Raw genomic sequence first — 19,873 nt, forward strand, 5'->3', positions numbered from 1 at the left:
CGTTCGCGACCGCCAACACCGCTCCGTCGGAGCACATGATAACACGTCCGTTCACTGCGGTGCCCCGAAGTGGAATGACCTATACCACCGAATAAGAGCTCCGAGCAAGTAGTGCCCGCCTATAATTGCTATAAAATAAGTGAACACCAGAAAAAAAGGCTGTAAAGGGGGCACCCGGTTTTGAACCGGGGACCTCTCGATCTGCAGTCGAATGCTCTACCACTGAGCTATATCTTTTCCTTCTTTATTGCCGTCGTGGACGTATAATACAAAGTAACATATGATAAAACACTTCAGCCACACTTGGACTGACGCGAGTGGTGCTAAAATCTTTTCATTTGTGCTAAATCATCAAGCAGTGATATCCACTCTGGTGGATCAGTCTGAACCCTGAAACATTCTCGAAGATAAACAACACTTTCGATTAAATTTTCACGTGTGGAACTAGTATTTATGTCTGCATGTCGCACCTGCATTCGCGTTTTCCACAAACTGTGAAGGCCAAGAAGCATAATTAAATCGTATGGCACTTCGTCACTTTCTACTGGTAAGTACCGAATGCCGTAAGGATTTAAAGGGAGTTCCTTTTTAATCGCCCTCTGAAGGACATCCCAATAAAAAATTGGATCCCAGCATTCTAGGAAAACATGTTCCACTGTCTCGGGCTTCCTGCATAACAAGCAGTTTGTTGTCCATGGCACGAAAAGACCCTTATCATGCAGCCAGGTTTTAACAGGCAGCGTACCGGAATGCAGTTTAAAAAAAAAAGTTTTGACCACAGGTCTAACGGGCATGTTCTTAATTCTTTTAAAAATATTTTGCCCTTGGCCTCCAAAGTGTGGTGTCCGATAAATGGGTACCGGCAACATCACGTCAACCAGCGCTTTGTACAGCTTTTTCTTATTAAAATTGCATAGGTATTCAGGGCTGAAAAGTACTTCCAACATCTTGCACGAAAGAACATCCTCGCGCAAGTATCCTGTCACAGCACCACACATGTTATCACAGGAGACTACCCTTCCAGGGAGCAGTCGCTGTAGGCGCACTTGCATAGCAGTTCTTAGAAATGGATCACTTTGATCGCGTAAAAGCATAAATTGCGAGACCACTTGTCGCAAAAAAAGATGCGCCAGGCCAAGCCCTCCGCTTTTAACGGAAACAAACAGGTTAGTTCGGCTGGTTCTTTCCCAGGTGGACGCCCGAATAAAAACAGCAAAAACACGATGCATTTTTTGAATAGCTGTTCGTGTCGCACACAGCACATTGATCACATACTGGAGCTTCGAAATCAAAAAGACCTTATAGATAGAAGCAAGGGAAGACATTGATAGCTGTCTTCCTTGCCACGCGACCGCTTTCTCTTTCATTCTCGAAGTTTCTTCTTTCCAGTACGAGCTGGGATCTCGATAACAATCCAAAGGTACTCCTAGATACCGCGTTGGCAAGGTGGACCATCGAAGCCGAGAAAACTGAGCTATATCCCCCTTCTTTTTTTTTCTTTATTGCCGGTCATTGGCTCGGATAAAAAATACACATTCACAAATAATCAAAAGGCACACTCACAATATGTTAAAAACGACCGCAGAACTTGTGCGGCTGCGCTTGTGCTAAAATTCCCTTATCGCCAATAATAATTCCACACGTGGTAACCACTCTGGGATGCACTCCAGCAACTTTTGTTCCTCTACGAAGTTACGTATGCTTTCTTTAAAATAGTGGCGAGCCGCTCTTGCATTCAGATCGGTGTGCCTTACCGCCATTCTACATTTCCAAATGCTATGCAGGGCCATAAGCATGATCATATCGAATGGAGTACCATCATCATTTTCTATTGGGAAGTAGCGAATCCCATATGCATCTAGGGGGAAATCTTTTTTGATTGTGTGCTGGAGCATATCCCAGAGGAAAACAGCATCCCAACAATGCAGAAAAACATGTTGAATTGTCTCATCCTGCCTGCAGATTGTACAATGAGTGCCCCAAGGAACAAAGAAACCTCTTTCAGCCAGCCACGGTTTGACAGTAAGCGTTCCGGTGTGCAATTTAAAAAAAGAACGTCTTAGCACCTGACGCCACTAGCATCGTCTTAACGCGCGTTAGCACGTTGTGCCCATGGCTAGCTCTGTAGAGAGACCGATATAAAGGCACGGGAAGAACAACATCACACAGGTCCTTGTGCAGTTTTTTTCGGTTGACTTCACTCAAATATTGAAGTGACAAACGCGCTGACAAAAACCTGCATGAAACTACAACTTCACGTAGAAAACCATAAACACCCCCTGGCAGACTGCCCGCTGAGACAACCATATCAGGCAAGTGTTTGCCAAGGCGAAGTTGGCAGACAGTGCGTAAAAATGTTTTTTTTGCGTCCCTGAAGAAAAAAAAGCGATTGACTACCTGTCTCAAAAACAAATGTGACAATCCAAGTCCTCCATTTCGAACTCGAAGAAACAAATTGGTGCGATTTGATCTCTCCCAAGACGATGCCCACACGAACACTGCGAACACCCGGTGAAATTTTTGGATGTTCACCCTTGAGCATTGCAAGACTTGGAGGATATACCAAAGTTTTCTCACTAAAAATGTGTTGCAAATTGTGGCTCGGGAAAACATAGACCAATTCCAGCCATTCCATTTGTTTACTCGGTCCCGCAGCTTATCCACTTTACTCCTCCAGTACGACTCACTGTCTTTGTAGCACTGAAGGGGAACACCCAAGTATTTCACCGGAGTCGTAACGAAACTCATATCGGCAAAAGTGTCTGGGGTCCCCCGCCAATCCCCGTGCCAGAATCCCAGGCACTTATCCCAGTTTACCGCGCTGCCGCTCACAGCACAGGAACTTTTAACACATTTGACAACCTGTGTTACACTGTCCAAATCAGTGCAAAACACAGCAATATCGCCTGCATAAGCCAACAGGCTGACTTCAACCTCGCACAGTTTAAACCCGCGGACACAGTCATTCTCTATGACACTCAAACAAAACGACTCTATATACAAGCAAAACAACAGCGGCGAGAGAGGGCAGCCCTGACGCACCGAACGCTTAACTTGGATTCGCGCTCCCACCCCCTTGTTGACAATAAGCCGCGTTGAGCAGACCCGGTACGCCATGGCAACCCCCTCTCTAATTATTCTACCGAAATTACATGATCTAGAATGCACAAAAGAATGTCATGAGGCACCCGGTCGAACGCTTTCTCGAGATCAATTTGGAGCATTGCCACTCGTGCACCCATGGCATCGCAACATTCGAGGATACTGCGTGCTACGTGTATATTTGAGAAGATAGTTCGGCCTTTAATGTCACACGTTTGATGCGGCCCCACAAGCTTCGCAATGACAGTCTGCAACCTCTTTGCTAAGATTTTCATCATTATCTTATAGCCTCCATTGGTGAGACAAATAGGGCGGTAAGAAGTTACTCTTCGCAATGCAACGGGATCTTCTGACTTGGGTATAAGAATAGTGTGGGAAGACGAGAAGGACGGGTGTAGTGCTTTGAGCTGGAATGCTTCGTTGTATACATCCGCTAAGGCTGGTAGGATCGCACCTTTGAAATATTTATAATAGGCTGAGGTTAGACCATCAGGGCCAGGGGACTTCCCCGGATGCATACTTTCAATAGCACTTTTCACTTCCTCTTCCGAAATTGGTTCCTCCAATATTTCTTTCGTACTTTCATCTAGCCTTGGCATCAACGACAAAAAGTCCTTTTTAAAACGATCAATGTTGTCTGCCCAGTCGGTGAATAAACCACTGTAGTGCTCGAAGAAAGCACGCTCGATATCTTCTGCTGCGTCGCTCACTATTCCACAATATTCGATTTCCGCTATCTGATTACGGCGCGCATGCCACTTTTCTGAGCCTAACGCTCTTTTTGACGGTGCTTCTCCCATTATCAGCCTTTCAGCCCTTGCCCGCACCAAAGCACCGTGGTATCCCTCGATATCGAACTGTTCTATTTTATGTTTCAGTGCGCGAATATCGTCCATGAACATGCCGGGCATCCTACATTCCTCACTCATCAATTTTTCTAAATTCCTGCGCATCTGTTTTTCTTCTGCTCCTTTGTCTCTGCATATAGCGCTCGCACGCTCTAAAGCCTTGATTTTAACCGCCTGCTTGAAGTTCTCCCATTTTTTCCCAGATGTCGTGTTACCAACAGCATTCATTTCTTCAACTTGCTTCATTACGTACGCTGTAAACGTTTTGTCGCTTAGTAATTTCGAATTCAATTTCCATAGTTGCCACTCGAAGCCCTTTTTCTTTTCTTTCGTGCTTGCTACTAAAAAGCTGACCAAACAGCGATCACTGATTGAAAGTGCGCTCACATGGTACTCCTTAGAAAGGGGTATCAAATCAAGGCTCACATACACTCTGTCAAGACGGGCGTGGCTGGCTGCCTGAAAGTGGGTGTACTGCATAGTCCTCCCACCACCGAGACATTCAGCCACGTCTTCCAAACCATCGTCCCTTATCATATCGCTTAGGGCAATGGTACTTGCATCCTTGTACAGTCGAGCGCTAGTTTTATCACGGGCTGAAAGAACACAGTTAAAATCACCGGCAATAATGAGGAGCCTATTACACTGGGTATACTGTTCTGGCTGATCGAAAAAGCTGCATCTTTCCTCAGCGACAGTCGGCGCGTACAAACAAATAACACGCCATTCCAATGACGATAATAAAAAATCGCAGACAATAAGTCGACCTGACGGGCATGACGTCACAGCTTCTATTTTTGCTCCAAGACTATGTTGGAGGAACAAAGCGCACCCCGAAGAAGTTCCCACAGCATGGCTCACTATAGCACAGTATCGCGCTAAGAATTGACTCACCATGCCCCCGGTTTCGTCGTCGACCTCGACTTTCGTCTCCTGCACTGCTAGAATGTCCAGGTCATGTTCGCTAACTAGTCGGTACAGTTGACTTTGCTTCCTCCTTGAGGCAAGCCCACGTACGTTTAAAGTAGCCACACAAAATGACCTATCCATAGACATCATTGCGAGGCGGTGAAAACCCGAGGGCATGACGCTCACCTCACTACTGCGTTTTTTTTCCTGGGTGCCTTGTCACGGTGCAGTCCTCAAGGCGGCAAAGGCGGCGTTTCCGCCGTCTTGCGCTCCGTCGAAGTGTTCGGCCGTAGCCGAAGGGGAAGACGCCGCACGAGAGTCGTTTTCGCAGGCGGCTCGTCCGTTGCGATGGCGCTGGGCCCCTTCTCCTTTTCGCCTGCTTCGTGGGGCCGCTTTGCAGTCGCACTGGCACTGTTGCTATCGATGCCTGTCATCGGCACTTCCTTGGGAGTAGTCTCTGCAGCTCCGCCGGAAAAAGTGTGGCCGGTGCTACTTGAAGCAGCCTTCTTGCTCCCGTCTTCCACGACTTCATGCAGAAGCCCGGTTTCGGGCTTACCTTGTGCTTCAAGGAGGGCATCCTGTGGAGTGTTCGGCGTACCATCTTGGGTAGTCGGGTTTCGGCCCACTCCTGCTGTTTCCTCAGAGTCTGCCTCATCCATGAGGTGGTCCAATGCGTCGTTTGCCTGGACTGGTCCGATCACGCTGGCGTACGCCTTTGGGCAATCCGCGTCCTCATGGCCGAAGCGGCGACAACGACTGCAGCGCGGCACATTGCAGTCCCGACATATGTACCCAGTGCTCTTACAGCGCAGACAGAGCGGAGCGCGGCCTAGCACAACGACGAGAGTCAGCTCTCCGGCTATCTTGAGCTGGTGTGGAATGTCGTCGGCTTTGACGTCGGCATGCAATTGCAGTCCAACTGAGCGAGTCGTCGAGCTCTTTTCAGTGACGCCATGCACCCGCCACTTCTCCCGCGTCACCTCCAACACTTTCCCGTAGGGTGTCACGGCCACACGCATGTCTTCGTCGGTCACGCCGTGCAGCAACCAGTGTAGCTTTAAGCGAACCCCCCAGTTAATTGGATCGATGAGCGAACATGGGCGATCCTTTACCTTCACGTTGACAGCGGTGAGCAATTTCTGAGTGGCGTCAGCACTCGTCATTGTTACAGCCCACACGTGATTCATCTAATACGCCCCCAACGCCAAAACGTCGGGGAGCACACCAAGATTGGACAAAGTGTCCCGGTAGTCCTCAACACGGTAGGGCCGAGCTCTTGAGTCGCCGTGCATGAAAACGGCGTTCGCGACGATGCGTCCGGATGGCAGATTGGAGAGAATAACCCGATAATCTTCGGCAGTAGAAGCAAAAAACCTGTTACTGCGGCCCGCATGGGCCACCGAAACCACTCCGTGGGAGCAAGTCATCCCGCGACCGTTTCGCTTGAAAGCCGGAAGTGGAATCCTGAGCTATACCCCCGAATACGAGGGTTCAGCGAGAAGTGCACACCCATAATTGCTATAAAAATAAGAGCGGGAAGCAAGATAAAAGCTGGAAAGGGGGCACCTGGATTTGAACCGGGGACCTCTCGATCTGCAGTTGAATGCTCTACCACTGAGCAATACACCGATTTTTTTTTTTATTTATTGCCGGTCTTTGACAATACTCAGACGATACAGTCAGCGCACACTTATGTATCACAAATTTCAAACATTGAAGGAAAAGAACACAACAAGGGAAGGTGCGTAAGTAAAGAAACCGCACAATAGAGCCGTCTGTCCATATTGGACTGGCTTTGTCAAACTAAAATTCCTTCATGGCTGTCAGGGGTTCTAGCCTCGACAGCCAATCCGGTACACATTCTTCCATTTTCTGCATTTCGATAAATCGCGACATACATTCCTTGAAGTAAACACGAGCTGGCCTAGCGTCAGGATCGCAATAGTACCCTGCCATACGAGCCCGCCATATACAGTGTAGAGCATTCAACATTACAAAGTCATAGGGAACCCCGTCGTCATATTTAATGGACAGATACCTAATACCTTGGGGGTCCACGGGTAGCTCTTTCTTCAGGGTTCGCTTTAAGACGTCCCAGAAAAAAACTGCCGCCCAGCAATGTAGGAAAACGTGATCTATATTTTCGGGCTTCTTGCATATCAAGCAGTGCGACCCCCAAGGTACGAGACAACCCCTTTCCTCCAGAAACGTCTTGACGGAGAGCGTTCCGGTATGTAGCATAAAGAAGAAGGTCTTTACACCTGGTGGCACCTGCATGCGTTTTACTCGTTTAAGTACGTCTTGTCCTAGCCCTCCACTGTATATGGCTCTGTATAAGGGCACTGGGAACACAATGTCGCATACATCTTTATAAAATGTTTTCCTTTTCACTTCACAAAGGTAATCATTTGTAAAACGAACAGAAAGGAAGCGTACACCGTCGACCACTTCCTTGAAACATCCACGCAGCGTTCCCGTCATGCTTGCCGTGCTAACAACATGTGCCGGCAAAGCGTTACTAAACCTTAGCTGGCACACGGTGCGCAGAAATGGATCGCGCACATAGCGAAAAAACAAGAATCGGTTTACAACTTGACGAACAAAAAGATGCGCCAGGCCCACAGCCCCATCCTTCACTCTTTTGAACAAATTTGTTCGGCTGCACCTTACATCGTACCTTGCTCGGAAAGGCAGCACCATGCGGTCAGTTTGTTCCTCGCTATCTATTTTCGTCTCTTGTACAGCTACTACGACCAAGTCGTTCTCCAAGAAAAGGCGACTTAGCTGATACTGTTTCTTTCTAGCATTTAAGCCTCGAACATTGATAGTCGCAATTTTTAGTGCTGTGCTGAGATTTCTCGCCATTTAATAAAATTACATATACGCCATGGTGCATACCTCGTGAGCGCAGGCACACCAGAAAACCCGCAGCTTATTTCCAAGAACCAAACCTATTGCCGATGCCAGCAATCCTCGAGCATCGGCTTCGGTTGCACGGCAGAAGGCTCCAATCATTGTCCTTATTGGATAGTTGATGTGCGTCGACGTAGTCCCTAAGGAACCGCAGAGCGTCAAAGCTCGCGGCTACGTTGACGGTTTCAACACTGCTTTTCTGTCTGCTGGAACGTTGGGCTTGGGCTTCAATGACGCGCGTCGAGTCAGCTATACCCCCGAATAAGAGCTCCCAGCAAGTTGTGCCCGCTTATAACTGCCATAAAATAAGTGGAGAACACCAGAAAAAAAGCCTGTAAAGGGGGCACCCGGGTTTGAACCGGGGACCTCTCGATCTGCAGTCTTTTTTTTTCTTTATTGCCGTTTTTGGACGCATAACACAAAGTAACATGATAAAACACTTCAGCCACACTTGGACTGACGCGAGTGGTGCTAAAAACTTTTCATTTGTGACAAATAATCAAACAGTGATATCCACTCTGGTGGATCAGTCTGAGCCCTGAAACATTCGCGAACATAAACAACACTTTCGATGAAGTTTTCACGTGTGGATCTTGTATTTATGTCTGCATGTCGCACCTGCATTCGCGTTTTCCACAAACTGTGGAGGCCAAGAAGCATAATTAAATCGTAGGGCACTTCTTCACTTTCAACTGATAAGTACCGGATGCCGTAAGGACTTAAAGGTAGTTCCTTTTTAATCGTCCTCTGAAGGACATCCCAATAAAAAATTGGATCCCAACATTCTAGGAAAACATGTTCCACTGTCTCGGGCTTCCTGCATAACAAGCAGTTTGTTGTCCATGGCATGAAAAGACCTTTATCATGCAGCCAGGTTTTAACAGGCAGCGTACCGGAATGCAGTTTAAAAAAAAGGGTTTTGACCACAGGTCTAACGGGCATGTTCTTAACTCTTTTTAAAATATCTTGCCCTGGGCCTCCAAAGTGAGGTGTCCGATAAATGGGTACCGGCAACATCACGTCAACCAACGCTTTGTACAGCTTTTTCTTATTGACATTACATAGGTATTCAGGGCTGAAACGTACTTCCAACATCTTGCACGAAAGTACAACCTCGCGCAAGTATCCTGTCACAGCACCACACATGTTATCACAGGAGACTATCCTTCCAGGGAGCAGTCTCTGTAGGCGCACTTACATAACAGATCTTAGAAAGGGATCACTTTGATCACGCAAAAACATAAATTGCGAGACCACTTGACGCAAAAAAAGATGCGCCAGGCCAAGGCCTCCGCTTTTAACGGAAACAAACAGGTTAGTTCGGCTGGTTCTTTCCCAGGTGGACGCCCAAATAAAAACAGCAAAAACGCGATGCATTTTTTGAATAGCTGTTCGGGTCGCACACAGCACATTCATGACATACCAGAGCTTCGAAATTAAAAAGACATTACAGATAGAGGCACGGGAAAACATTGATAGCTGTCTTCCTTGCCACGCGACCGCTTTCTTTTTCATTCTCGAAGTTTCTTCTTTCCAGTACGAGCTGGGATCCCGATAACAATCCAGAGGTACTCCTAGATACCGCGTTGGCAAGGTGGACCATCGAAGCCGAGAAAAACAACCCGGTGTTACGTCCCATTCGCCATGCCAAAAACCGGAGCTTTTTCCCCAATTGATCTGACTTCCAGTCTGAGCGCAGAATTTTTCAATCACAATTGTCGCTTCACAGATGCTCTGTCTATCAGCGCAAAACACCGCTATATCGTCAGCATACGCGAGTACTTTCACGTGTGATGACTGCAGTCTGTAACCTGAAATTCGGTCAGAGTTGATAATAATTTTAATTTATGGGGTTTTACGTGCCAAAACCACTTTCTGATTATGAGGCACGCCGTAGTGGAGGACTCCGGAAATTTCGACCACCTGGGGTTCTTTAACGTGCACCTAAATCTAAGTACAAGGGTGTTTTCGCATTTCGCCCCCATCGAAATGCGGCCGCCGTGGCCGGGATTCGATCCCGCGAACTCGTGCTCAGCAGCCCAACACCATAGCCACTGAGCAACCACGGTGGGTGGTCAGAGTTGATAATTGCCAGGCATAGTGGCTCTAAATACACTGCGAAAAGCAAGGGGGAAAGCGGGCATCCCTGTCTTACTGAAGAACGTACAACAAGTTTGTCAGTGAGATCGCCATTAACTATAATGCGGGTCGTACAGTTCTTGTAGGCGATTTTTACGCCCTCTACTATAATGTCCCCTAGTTTGGAGTGTTCCAGGATGGAAAAAAGGATTTCATGGGAGACGCGGTCAAAGGCTTTCGCCAAATCGAGCTGCATCATTGCTATCTGACCGCCAACTGCATCGACACACTCTAATACGTTGCGTGCGACATGTATATTTGTAGCGATGCTACGGCCTTTAATTCCACACGTCTGGTGAGACCCTACCAATTTCGTGATCACAGACTGCAGTCTTTTTGCTAGAACCTTCATAAATACTTTGTAGTCGACGTTGGTGAGACTAATCGGTCGATATGACCCCACCAACAGTCGTTCTTCCGGATCATCAGTCTTGGGAATTAGAACGATGTGGGACGTATTGAAAGACAATGGAACCCGTTTGCGCTCATAAGTCTCAGTTATCACATGGAGCATGCACTGTGCAACAGGAAGCCGAAAGGTTTTATAAAAGGCCGCACTTAGCCCATCTGGTCCAGGAGCTTTCCCAGATGTTAGGTCGTCTATTGCTTTTTCTATCTCCTGTAAAGTTATAGGCAGTTCAAGACGTTCCTTAATTTCATCATCTAGTCTTGGCACCAGCCTCAAGAAGTCTAGATGGAAGCCTTCTATGGTCTCGAGCTTATTGCTAAGAAGTTCTGTGAAATGTTCGGCTATAGCACACTGAATGTCTCTCGCATCTTCCGAAGTCCGGCCGTCAAATCGGATGCTCCTAATTTCTTTCTGGCAAGTGTATCTTTTCTCGTCTGATAGCGCTCGTTTTGTCGGCGTTTCGCCAGCCCACAATTTTTCAGACCTTGCGCGAAAGACAGCGGCCCTATACCTGTCGGCGTCGATTCTTTCGAGCTGGCATTTCACTTCCCGTATTTCTTTCGTGAAAGTTCCCGGCGAGCTATTTTCCATGCTCAGCATCCATTCAAGTTGCCCGTTCATTTCTTTTTCTTTTTCTTTCTCTTTATAGCGAGCCACGCTGCTCTTTTCTATTGCTTTCATTTTTACCCACTCTTTGAACCCCTCCCATTCAGTTGCAAAACTAGCTGGCTGCGCGTCTAGCAGTTTGTCTAGCTTGGTCTTTACTTGCATAACGAACCCTTCATCCTCCAAAAGCTTTGTGTTCAATTTCCATAAGTGCCAGTTAAAGCGCGATTTCCTGCCCTTCATTCCTAAAGTCATGCTCACGAGGCAATGATCACTGAAAGGCACAGGTTTAACGTCATAACTTGAGCATAGCGGCATAAGATCGACAGATACATACATTCTGTCTAGTCTCGCATGGCTCTCCCGCTGAAAATGCGTGTATTCTGGGTGGGTCCCAGTGGAAAACACATTTCCAACATCCTCGAGACCATACTCATGCACAAAAGTATTCAAAACTTCAGAGCTCTTGTCTCTCAGTGGCCTAAACTTCACTCTGTCAGCTGCGGCGCAAACACAGTTGAAGTGTCCCAGTACAAGCAAAAACTTGTCGCCATTCAACCATGTCTCAAGGGATTCAAAGAAAATTTTACGCTCGCTTTCTACAGTAGGAGCATATACACAAACAATTCGCCAACAAAAATTCGAAAATGTGAAATGAGCAATCAAAAGGCGACCACTTGGGCATGCAAATACAGCCTCTACGTTCACTCTTAACGTCTTACGTATGAATACAAGGCACGCACCCGACGTCCCAACAGAATGACAAACGCAAGCATGAAAGTTTGCTTGAAAGGAAGACACCATGCGGTCAGTGTGCTCTTGGCTCTCTATTTTCGACTCTTGTAAAGCAATTATATCAATATCGTTATCCAGAAGAAGGCGATTAAGCTGGTATTGTCGCCTTCTTGCTCCCAGACCTCTGACGTTCAAGGTCGCAACTCGAAGTGGAGCAATAAGATTAAAAGCCATGTCTTAGAACAAGAAACGCCTCTATCCGCATGGTGCCTACCTTCATGGTTGACGTAGCCTTCCTCACGACTGCCAGGATCTCTTGACACCGGTCAACCAACACAACTGGCGCTGACACCGACCAGGACACTGTGTTACTACGGAGGCAGTTTCCCCGCCTTCCGCGTGTCGGCCGAAAGGTTCGGCCGCGGTTTTAACGACGAGCGTCTCACTCCCCCTGCCTTCGGCGGAGGCTCATCGCCGCTACCGCCAGGCTGCAGCTTGACGTCTCCGCTTTCTTCATGCGGATGTTTTCCAGCAATGGTGCTCGCCGCTTCCTGGTTCGTCTCCATGGTATCAATGCCGGGGGTCTCCACGCTGCTTTCTTTAGCGTCCGCGGCTTTCGCCGCCTCCTTTGCCTTGTCATCGTCGTCCTGTTCAGGCTTATGCTGCACCTGTTCACTACCATCTGTTGCGCCGGACGGCCCCGCCTTCTGCTTCACCAGAGTCGTGAATGATGGCCGAGTCTGGAGCTGTGGTTGTCCAACCACACGGGCTGCTTCCTCAGCATCCGCCTCGTCCATCAGCATCTCGGACGAGTCCTCGCTGGTTCCCGGGCCTTTAATGCTCGCGTAAGTGCGAGTACACTGGTCGTCTTCGTGCCCGAAGCGTCGGCAGATTCCGCAACGCGGGACTCGACATTCCTTGCGGATGTGGCCCGTACCGCGACACCGAAGGCACAGCGGGGGTCTGCCTGGTACCACGACAAGCGCCAACTCACCGCCAACGCTCAGCTGGTGTGGCAAGTCATCCAACTTCACGCCCGCTTTCAACGTGAGGGTGACAAGCCAGGTGGTTGATCCCTTCTCTGTCATACCTTGCACACGCCAGCGCTCCCGGCCTACTTCGGTAACTTTCCCATAGGGCGCAAAGGCGACACACACGTCCTCATCAGGCACATTGTGTAGAAGCCAGTGGAGCTTCAGTCGAACGTCCTGGTTCGCCGGGTCAATCACCAGGCAGCGCCGGTTTTTTACACGCAGTTCCCCGACACTCGAGATCTTCTTCACCGCGTCCGCGTCCTTGAAAGTGATAGCCCAGACATGGCTCATGGAATACGCCCCCAGGGCCGTAACATCCGGAAGAAGCGAATGCGGTGCCAATGCGTCACGGAAATCTTCAATCCGGTACGGTCGCACCGTAATATCAGCGTGCAAAAAAAAAACTGTATTTAAAACATAACGACCTGTTGGCAGACCTGGCAGAACAACTTCGTAGGTGCCCTCCTGTTCCATCGTCCTGTTTCCGCGGCCAGAAAAGGCCGATGAAGCCGCTCCAACGGAGCCCGTCATCATGCGTCCGTCACGCTCGGTGGCCGGAGGCAGAATCTCTCGATCTGCAGTCGAATGCTCTACCACTGAGCTATACCCCCGAATAAGAGCTCCCAGCAAGTAGTGCCCGCCTATAATTGCTATAAAATAAGTGGAGAACACCAGAAAAAAAAGCCTGTAAAGGGGGCACCCGGGTTTGAACCGGGGACCTCTCGATCTGCAGTCGAATGCTCTACCACTGAGCTATACGCCCGGATAAGAGATCCCAGCAAGTAGTGCCCGCCTATAATTGCTATAAAATAAGTGGAGAACACCAGAAATAAAAGCCTGTAAAGGGGGCACCCGGGTTTGAACCGGGGACCTCTCGATCTGCAGTCGAATGCTCTACCACTGAGCTATACGCCCGGATAAGAGATCCCAGCAAGTAGTGCCCGCCTATAATTGCTATAAAATAAGTGGAGAACACCAGAAAAAAAGCCTGTAAAGGGGGCACCCGGGTTTGAACCGGGGACCTCTCGATCTGCAGTCGAATGCTCCACCACTGTGCTATACCCCCGAATAAGAGCTCCCAGCAAGTTGTGCCCGCCTATAACTGCCACAAAATAAGTGGAGAACACCAGAAAAAAAAGCCTGTAAAAGGGGTACCCGGGTTTGAACCGGGGACCTCTCGATCTGCAGTCGAATGCTCTACCACTGAGCTATACCCCCTTTTTTTTCTTTATTACCGGTTTCGGAACAACAATACACTTACAACACATGAAAAGTCAAGACAGGGTTGCAATATACTTTGCCAACACAATGAGCGAAAAGCCATCAGTCATGTTGTGACTGACGTTGTCACTTAAAATTCCCTTAGTGTGACTAAGTGTTCTACCCTGGCTACCCAGGGAGAAAGACATTCTTTTGTTTTTTCAACTTCTAATAACCGAGCAATGCTCTCTCGAAAGTACAGCCTTGCTGGTCTTCCGTCCGGTTCACAGTAGAAGCCAGCCATTCGTGAGCGCCATATACTGTGCAGGCCTGTCAGCATGATTAGATCGAAAGGTACTCCTTCCTCATTGTCTATGGCAAGGTACCTAATTCCATGCGTGTCTAGTGGGAATTCTTTTTTGATTGTCCTCTGCAACAAATCCCAGAAGAACACAGCTTCCCAACAGTGAAGGAAAACGTGGTCGATCGTTTCCGGCTTTTTGCAAATAATGCAGTGAGACCCCCATGGCATACAAAACCCACGCTCTCTAAGAAGGTTCTTACAGGGAGAGTTCCGGTATGCAGTTTGAAAAAGAAAGTTTTTGAACTTGGTGCTACTTGCATTCTTTTAACCCGTTTGAGTACGTTCTGACCCAGGCCTGCACTGTATATCGCCCTGTACAACGGTATTGGTAACACTATATCACACAAGTCTTTATACAGTTTCCTCTTTTTAACAGAATATAAATAATCATTAGAAAAACGCGCACTCAAAAATCGCACACTCGCCACTACTTCCCGAAAGAAACCTTGTGCCGTCCCCGTCAGGACTTCCGTGCTATTAACATATTCAGGTAGCAGTCGCCCTAATCTGGCCTGGCACACCGTTTGCAGAAATGGGTCGCTGACCACGCGAAAAAAGCAAAATCTATTAACTAATTGTTTGAGAAAAAGGTGTGGCAGTCCAAGTCCCCCACACTTTACACTCCTGAACAAATTTGTACGACTGCACCTTTCCCCCGTAGATCCCCACACAAAGATCGCAAAAACCCTATGAAGTTTCTGTACATTTACCCTAGAACAGTGCATCACTTGTATCACACATAGTTTAGCCACAAAAAACAAGTTACACACGGTCGCCCTCGCAAACATGGAGAGATAATTCGCACTCCAAGCATTCGCCTTTTCGCGTAAGAGTTCTGCTTGTTGCTGCCAGTAGTCATTATTATTTTTGTAGACCTCAAGTGGGACACCAAGGTATTTCACAGGCGTTTTCTGCCATACAACATTGGCAAAAATGCCCGGGGTGAACGGCCACACGCCGTGCCAAAACCCCAGACACTTTCCCCAGTTTACTCGGCTTCCTGTAACGTCGCTGAAAAATTTAACACTTCGAATGGTTTCTTCAATGCCTTCGTAGTCAATACAACATACCGCCACATCATCGGCATATGCAAGCAGTTTTACCTCTGAAAATTGTAAGCAAAAACCACGGATAGAATTATTTTCAATTATTGACAAACATAAGGTTTCAATATATATACAAAACAACAGTGGACTGATGGGACAGCCTTGACGCACGGAACGCTGCACTTTAATGGGGGCCCCCAATTCTTTGTTAATAATTAGTCTGGTAGAGCAGTTCCGATACGCCAGAGCTACACCATCCGTGATGACGGATCCGACACTAATGTGTTCCAACATTGCAAATAAAATAGCATGCGCTACGCAATCAAATGCCTTCTCCAGATCCAGCTGAAGTATGGCCACACACGCTTCAAGAGTGTCACAACACTCAAGAACTGAGCGCATCTTGTGAATATTCGTCGCTATAGTGCGACCCTTAATTCCACACGTTTGGTGTGGTCCGACTATGTCTTTAACAACCGACTGAAGTATAGCTGCTAAGACTTTCATTAGTATCTTATAGTCTACATTTGCGAGTGCTATCGGTCTGTATGATGTTACACTTTTCAACTTATCTACATCCTCTGTCTTCGAAATCAACACCGTGTGTGATTGACCGAAAGATGGCGGTAACGCGTTACCATCGTACGCTTCGTTAAAAATTGCTACAAGTACCGCTGACAATTCCTTTTTAAACCGCTTGTTCCACAGAGCGCAAAGCCCGTCAGGGCCAGGTGACTTGCCAGGATTCAAATTGTGAATGGCGCGTTCCACTTCAAAAACAGTTATCGGCGTTTCTAATGCAACTTTTCTTTCTTCAGTCAGTTGAGGCATTCTTTTCAAGAAGTTCGTCTTAAACCGTTCTAGGTCCACCTGCCTAAATGCGAACAGATTTTCGTAGTGTTCAAAAAACGCACGTGCGATACTATCATTATCTGTAACTTCGTTACCACCCACCTCGATCACGTCAATATGAATTCGTCGAGCGTGCGATTTTTCCAGTCCGAGTGCCCTTTTTGTGGGCGCCTCCCCTATCGCAAAGGATTCGGCTCGAGCACGAACAATCGCTCCGCGATAGCGTTCCTCATCATGCAGTTCAAGTTTCTGTTTCATATTTCGTATGTCGCTTTTGTATGCTCCCGGTTCTTGGCACTCCAGTTCTGTCAGCTTTTCCAAGATTATTCGCAGTTCCTTCTCTTTCTTTTTTATTTCATGCATTATTGCGGCGGAACGATCGATGGCTTTCATTTTAATGCACTGTTTAAACTCTTCCCATCTATCTTTTAATTCACCCTCACCACTCATTAGAATTTTTTTGATGCAGTCCGATACATATTCTCCGAAACTTTCGTCAGTAGTTAAGTTTGAATTCATTTTCCACAGCTACCAAGAGAAGCTGCCGCCTTTTCCGTTCCTTCCTATGCCACATTTAACCAGATAATGATCAGTGAAGAAAATAGGATATACACTGTAACTATTACACATTGGTATTGCTTGAAGCGACAAGTAAATACGATCTAAGCGCGCATGGCTATTTCCTTGGAAGGGCGTGAAACGCACATCTCGTGTCCCTATCATACATTCAGCCACATCCACTAATTCGTATTCAGTAATTATCTCGTTCAAAACATCCCTACTTTTATCGCTCCTTAATGCTCTATTAGAGCGATCTCGGGCACTGAGAACACAATTAAAATCACCTAACAGCACCATCTGCTTTTCGGAAGATATATACTCTTTTAACATATAAAAAAACAAAGCCCGTTCCTCCAACGCATTTGGTGCATAAATACATACAACCCGCCATTCAATTCCATGCAAAGCAAAATCACAGAAAACTAATCTACCGGATGGAAATGAATAAAAACCTTGCACCGTTACACCGGGTAATTTTCTAACAAACAGCACGCAGCCCGCCGACGTCCCTAAGGCGTGGCTCACTACCGCGTAGTACTGTGGCGTAAACCGCTGCACCATGCTGCGGGTCTCTTCATCACCATCTACTTTTGTCTCTTGCACGGCTAACACATCAAGGTCATAGTCCACCAGCAGCCTACACAATTGGCTCTGCTTTCGCTTGGCGGCCAGACCTCGAACGTTTAGCGTGGCCAATCTAAGCGACGGGTTGGGAGCCATGATTATAGGTCTAGAGAAAAGATTTGGCCCGGAGCATGGTGTTTACCTTTTGCGCCTAGCACACCGCTAGACGCCCCCGGAGCCACCCGGTGGACCGGTACCACTGGAGAGTGGTGGCAGCTTCTTCTCGGACTTCTTGTCTGCGTTAGCGGTGTTCGGTCGTGGCTTGTAGCTGCTGCGCCTGCCCGTTGGCGTCTTCGAAAGCGGCCCGTCTTCCTCTCTTCCTTGGTTCGCTGCGCTGCTGTCCGTAGCCTTCTCAAGAGGCCGTTTGACCGAGGCTCCGACATTGCTGCTCGTAGGGTCACTCTTCGCCGACTGGTCCTCAGCTGTCTCCATTTGCTCGCTGGCTTCCGTTAGGCTGCTCTTGCTTTCTTCCTTGGTCTCTTCGGCTGGCTCTTTTGCCACACCTTCCGTAGCGTTTTCCCTGTCCGGTGGTGTCCGCGCGCACGCATCAGGTGCAAGCACACCGCCTACAGCACATGGGGTTGCCTGGTCTCCTGCCCCTTTCGCCGCGTCTTCGGCCTCGGCCGTATCCATCACCAACCTTGCCGTGTCGTCGCCTTCGGCTGGCCCAGTCATAGAGGCGTATGTACGTACGCACTGGTCCTCGGCGTGTCCAAACCGACGGCACTGCGAGCACCGGGGAACCTTGCAGTCTCGTCGTACGTGACCGGTGCCTTGACAGCGCAAGAACTGCATTGGCCTGCCAGGAACGACGACTAGGGCCAGCTCACCGGCGACCCTAATTTGGTGCGGAAGAACTTCCACCTTCACGCCGCTGTTGAGCTTGAGCAAGACGGACCGTGTAGTCGTCCCCTTGTCGTTGATACCCTGAACTCGCCATCGCTCTCGGGTCACTTGTACGGCTTTACCGAAAGCCGCCAACGCCGTTCTTACATCCTCATCGGCCACACCATGTATTAACCAATGAAGACGCAGCCGCACCTGCTGGTCTTGAGGGTCAACCACGATACAGCGCCGCCCCTTTACCTTCAGCTCCTTGACTTCCAGCATCCTTTTCGTGGCGTCCGCGGTGTTCATGGTCACAGCCCAGACGTGGTTAATCTGGTAGGCCCCCAGGGCCAGCACTTCCGGCAACAATCCTGTTAGGCCAAGAGCGTCCCGGAAATCTACTTTGTAGGGTCTAGCTCGCACGTCGCCGTGCAAAAACACGGTGTTAGCACGACGCGCCCCTTTGGCAGTGGAGGCAAAATAATCTGATAGTCTGCGTCGTCTTCGGTGTTCCACCTGTTTCCGCGGCCAACAAATGCCGCTGTCGCCGCTCCAATGGAGCTCATGATTCGCCGTCCGTCACGCTCGGTGGCCGGAAGTGCAATGCACTGAGCTATACCCCCGAATAAGAGCTCCCAGCAAGTTGTGCCCGCCTATAACTGCTATAAAATAAGTGGAGAACACAAGAAAAAAAGCCTGTAAAGGGGGCACCCGGGCTTGAACCGGGGACCTCTCGATCTGCAGTCGAATGCTCTACCACTGAGCTATACCCCCGAATAAGAGCTCCCGGCAAGTAGTGCCCGCCTATAATTGCTATAAAATAAGTGGAGAACACCAGAAAAAAAGCCTGTAAAGGGGGCACCCGGGTTATAACCGGGGACCTCTAGATCTGCAGTCGAATGCTCTACCACTGAGCTATACCCCCGGATAAGAGATCCCAGCAAGCAGTGCCCGCCTATAATTGCTATAGAATAAGTGGAGAACACCAGAAAAAAAAGCTGTGAATGGGGCATCCAGGTTTGAACCGGGGACCTCTCGATCTGCAGTCGAATGCTCTACCACTGAGCTACACCCCCAGATAAGAGATCCCAGCAAGTAGTGCCCACCTATAATTGCTATAAAATAAGAGGAGAACACCAGAAAAAAAGCCTGTAAAGGGGGCACCCGGGTTTGAACCGGAGACCTCTCGATCTGCAGTCGAATGCTCTACCACTGAGCTATACCCCCTTTTTTTATTTATTACCGGTTTTCAATATAACATCGTACATATGAATTTCACACTCATGACAAATGCAAGCTTCTTGCAAGAGCAAAAGAAGGCAAGAAACGAAAAGCGCTACAAAGCCGTCTATCCGCATAGGACTGACGTTGTCAAATTAAAATTCCTTCATGACTGTCAGAGGTTCGAGCCTCGACAGCCAATCCGGTACACACTCTTGCATTTTCTGCATTTCAATAAATAAGGACATACATTCTCTGAAATATGTACGCGCTGGCCGAGCGTCGGCGTCGCAATGGTACCCGGCCATGCGAGCTCGCCATATAGAGTGGAGGGCATTCAGCATAATGAGATCATACGGTATTCCGTCTTCATCTTTAATTGGCAGATACCTGATCCCTTGGGGGTCCACCGGTAACTCCTTTTTCAGCGTTCGCTTTAACACGTCCCAAAGGAAAACAGCCGCCCAGCAATGCAAGAAAAC

General features: G+C 48.4%; 9 non-coding genes across 9 annotated transcripts; all 9 read right to left on the minus strand.

Annotated features, from left to right (window-relative positions):
• Positions 1-165: 165 nt before the first annotated feature.
• TRNAC-GCA (transfer RNA cysteine (anticodon GCA)) lies at positions 166-240 on the minus strand. Its single transcript has one exon. It is a non-coding gene; the product is annotated as a tRNA-Cys (tRNA).
• Positions 241-13,386: 13,146 nt separating this feature from the next.
• Positions 13,387-13,458, minus strand: TRNAC-GCA (transfer RNA cysteine (anticodon GCA)). Its single transcript has one exon. It is a non-coding gene; the product is annotated as a tRNA-Cys (tRNA).
• An 80-nt stretch (positions 13,459-13,538) lies between these two features.
• Positions 13,539-13,610, minus strand: TRNAC-GCA (transfer RNA cysteine (anticodon GCA)). The gene has a single exon. It is a non-coding gene; the product is annotated as a tRNA-Cys (tRNA).
• Positions 13,611-13,689: 79 nt separating this feature from the next.
• TRNAC-GCA (transfer RNA cysteine (anticodon GCA)) lies at positions 13,690-13,761 on the minus strand. Its single transcript has one exon. It is a non-coding gene; the product is annotated as a tRNA-Cys (tRNA).
• Positions 13,762-13,841: 80 nt separating this feature from the next.
• On the minus strand, positions 13,842-13,913 carry TRNAC-GCA (transfer RNA cysteine (anticodon GCA)). Its single transcript has one exon. It is a non-coding gene; the product is annotated as a tRNA-Cys (tRNA).
• Positions 13,914-18,872: 4,959 nt separating this feature from the next.
• Positions 18,873-18,944, minus strand: TRNAC-GCA (transfer RNA cysteine (anticodon GCA)). Its single transcript has one exon. It is a non-coding gene; the product is annotated as a tRNA-Cys (tRNA).
• A 79-nt stretch (positions 18,945-19,023) lies between these two features.
• On the minus strand, positions 19,024-19,095 carry TRNAC-GCA (transfer RNA cysteine (anticodon GCA)). Its single transcript has one exon. It is a non-coding gene; the product is annotated as a tRNA-Cys (tRNA).
• A 76-nt stretch (positions 19,096-19,171) lies between these two features.
• Positions 19,172-19,246, minus strand: TRNAC-GCA (transfer RNA cysteine (anticodon GCA)). Its single transcript has one exon. It is a non-coding gene; the product is annotated as a tRNA-Cys (tRNA).
• A 79-nt stretch (positions 19,247-19,325) lies between these two features.
• On the minus strand, positions 19,326-19,397 carry TRNAC-GCA (transfer RNA cysteine (anticodon GCA)). Its single transcript has one exon. It is a non-coding gene; the product is annotated as a tRNA-Cys (tRNA).
• Positions 19,398-19,873: the final 476 nt, after the last annotated feature.

This window comes from Dermacentor albipictus, chromosome 1 (assembly GCF_038994185.2).
Source record: "Dermacentor albipictus isolate Rhodes 1998 colony chromosome 1, USDA_Dalb.pri_finalv2, whole genome shotgun sequence".
NCBI lineage: Eukaryota > Metazoa > Arthropoda > Arachnida > Ixodida > Ixodidae > Dermacentor > Dermacentor albipictus.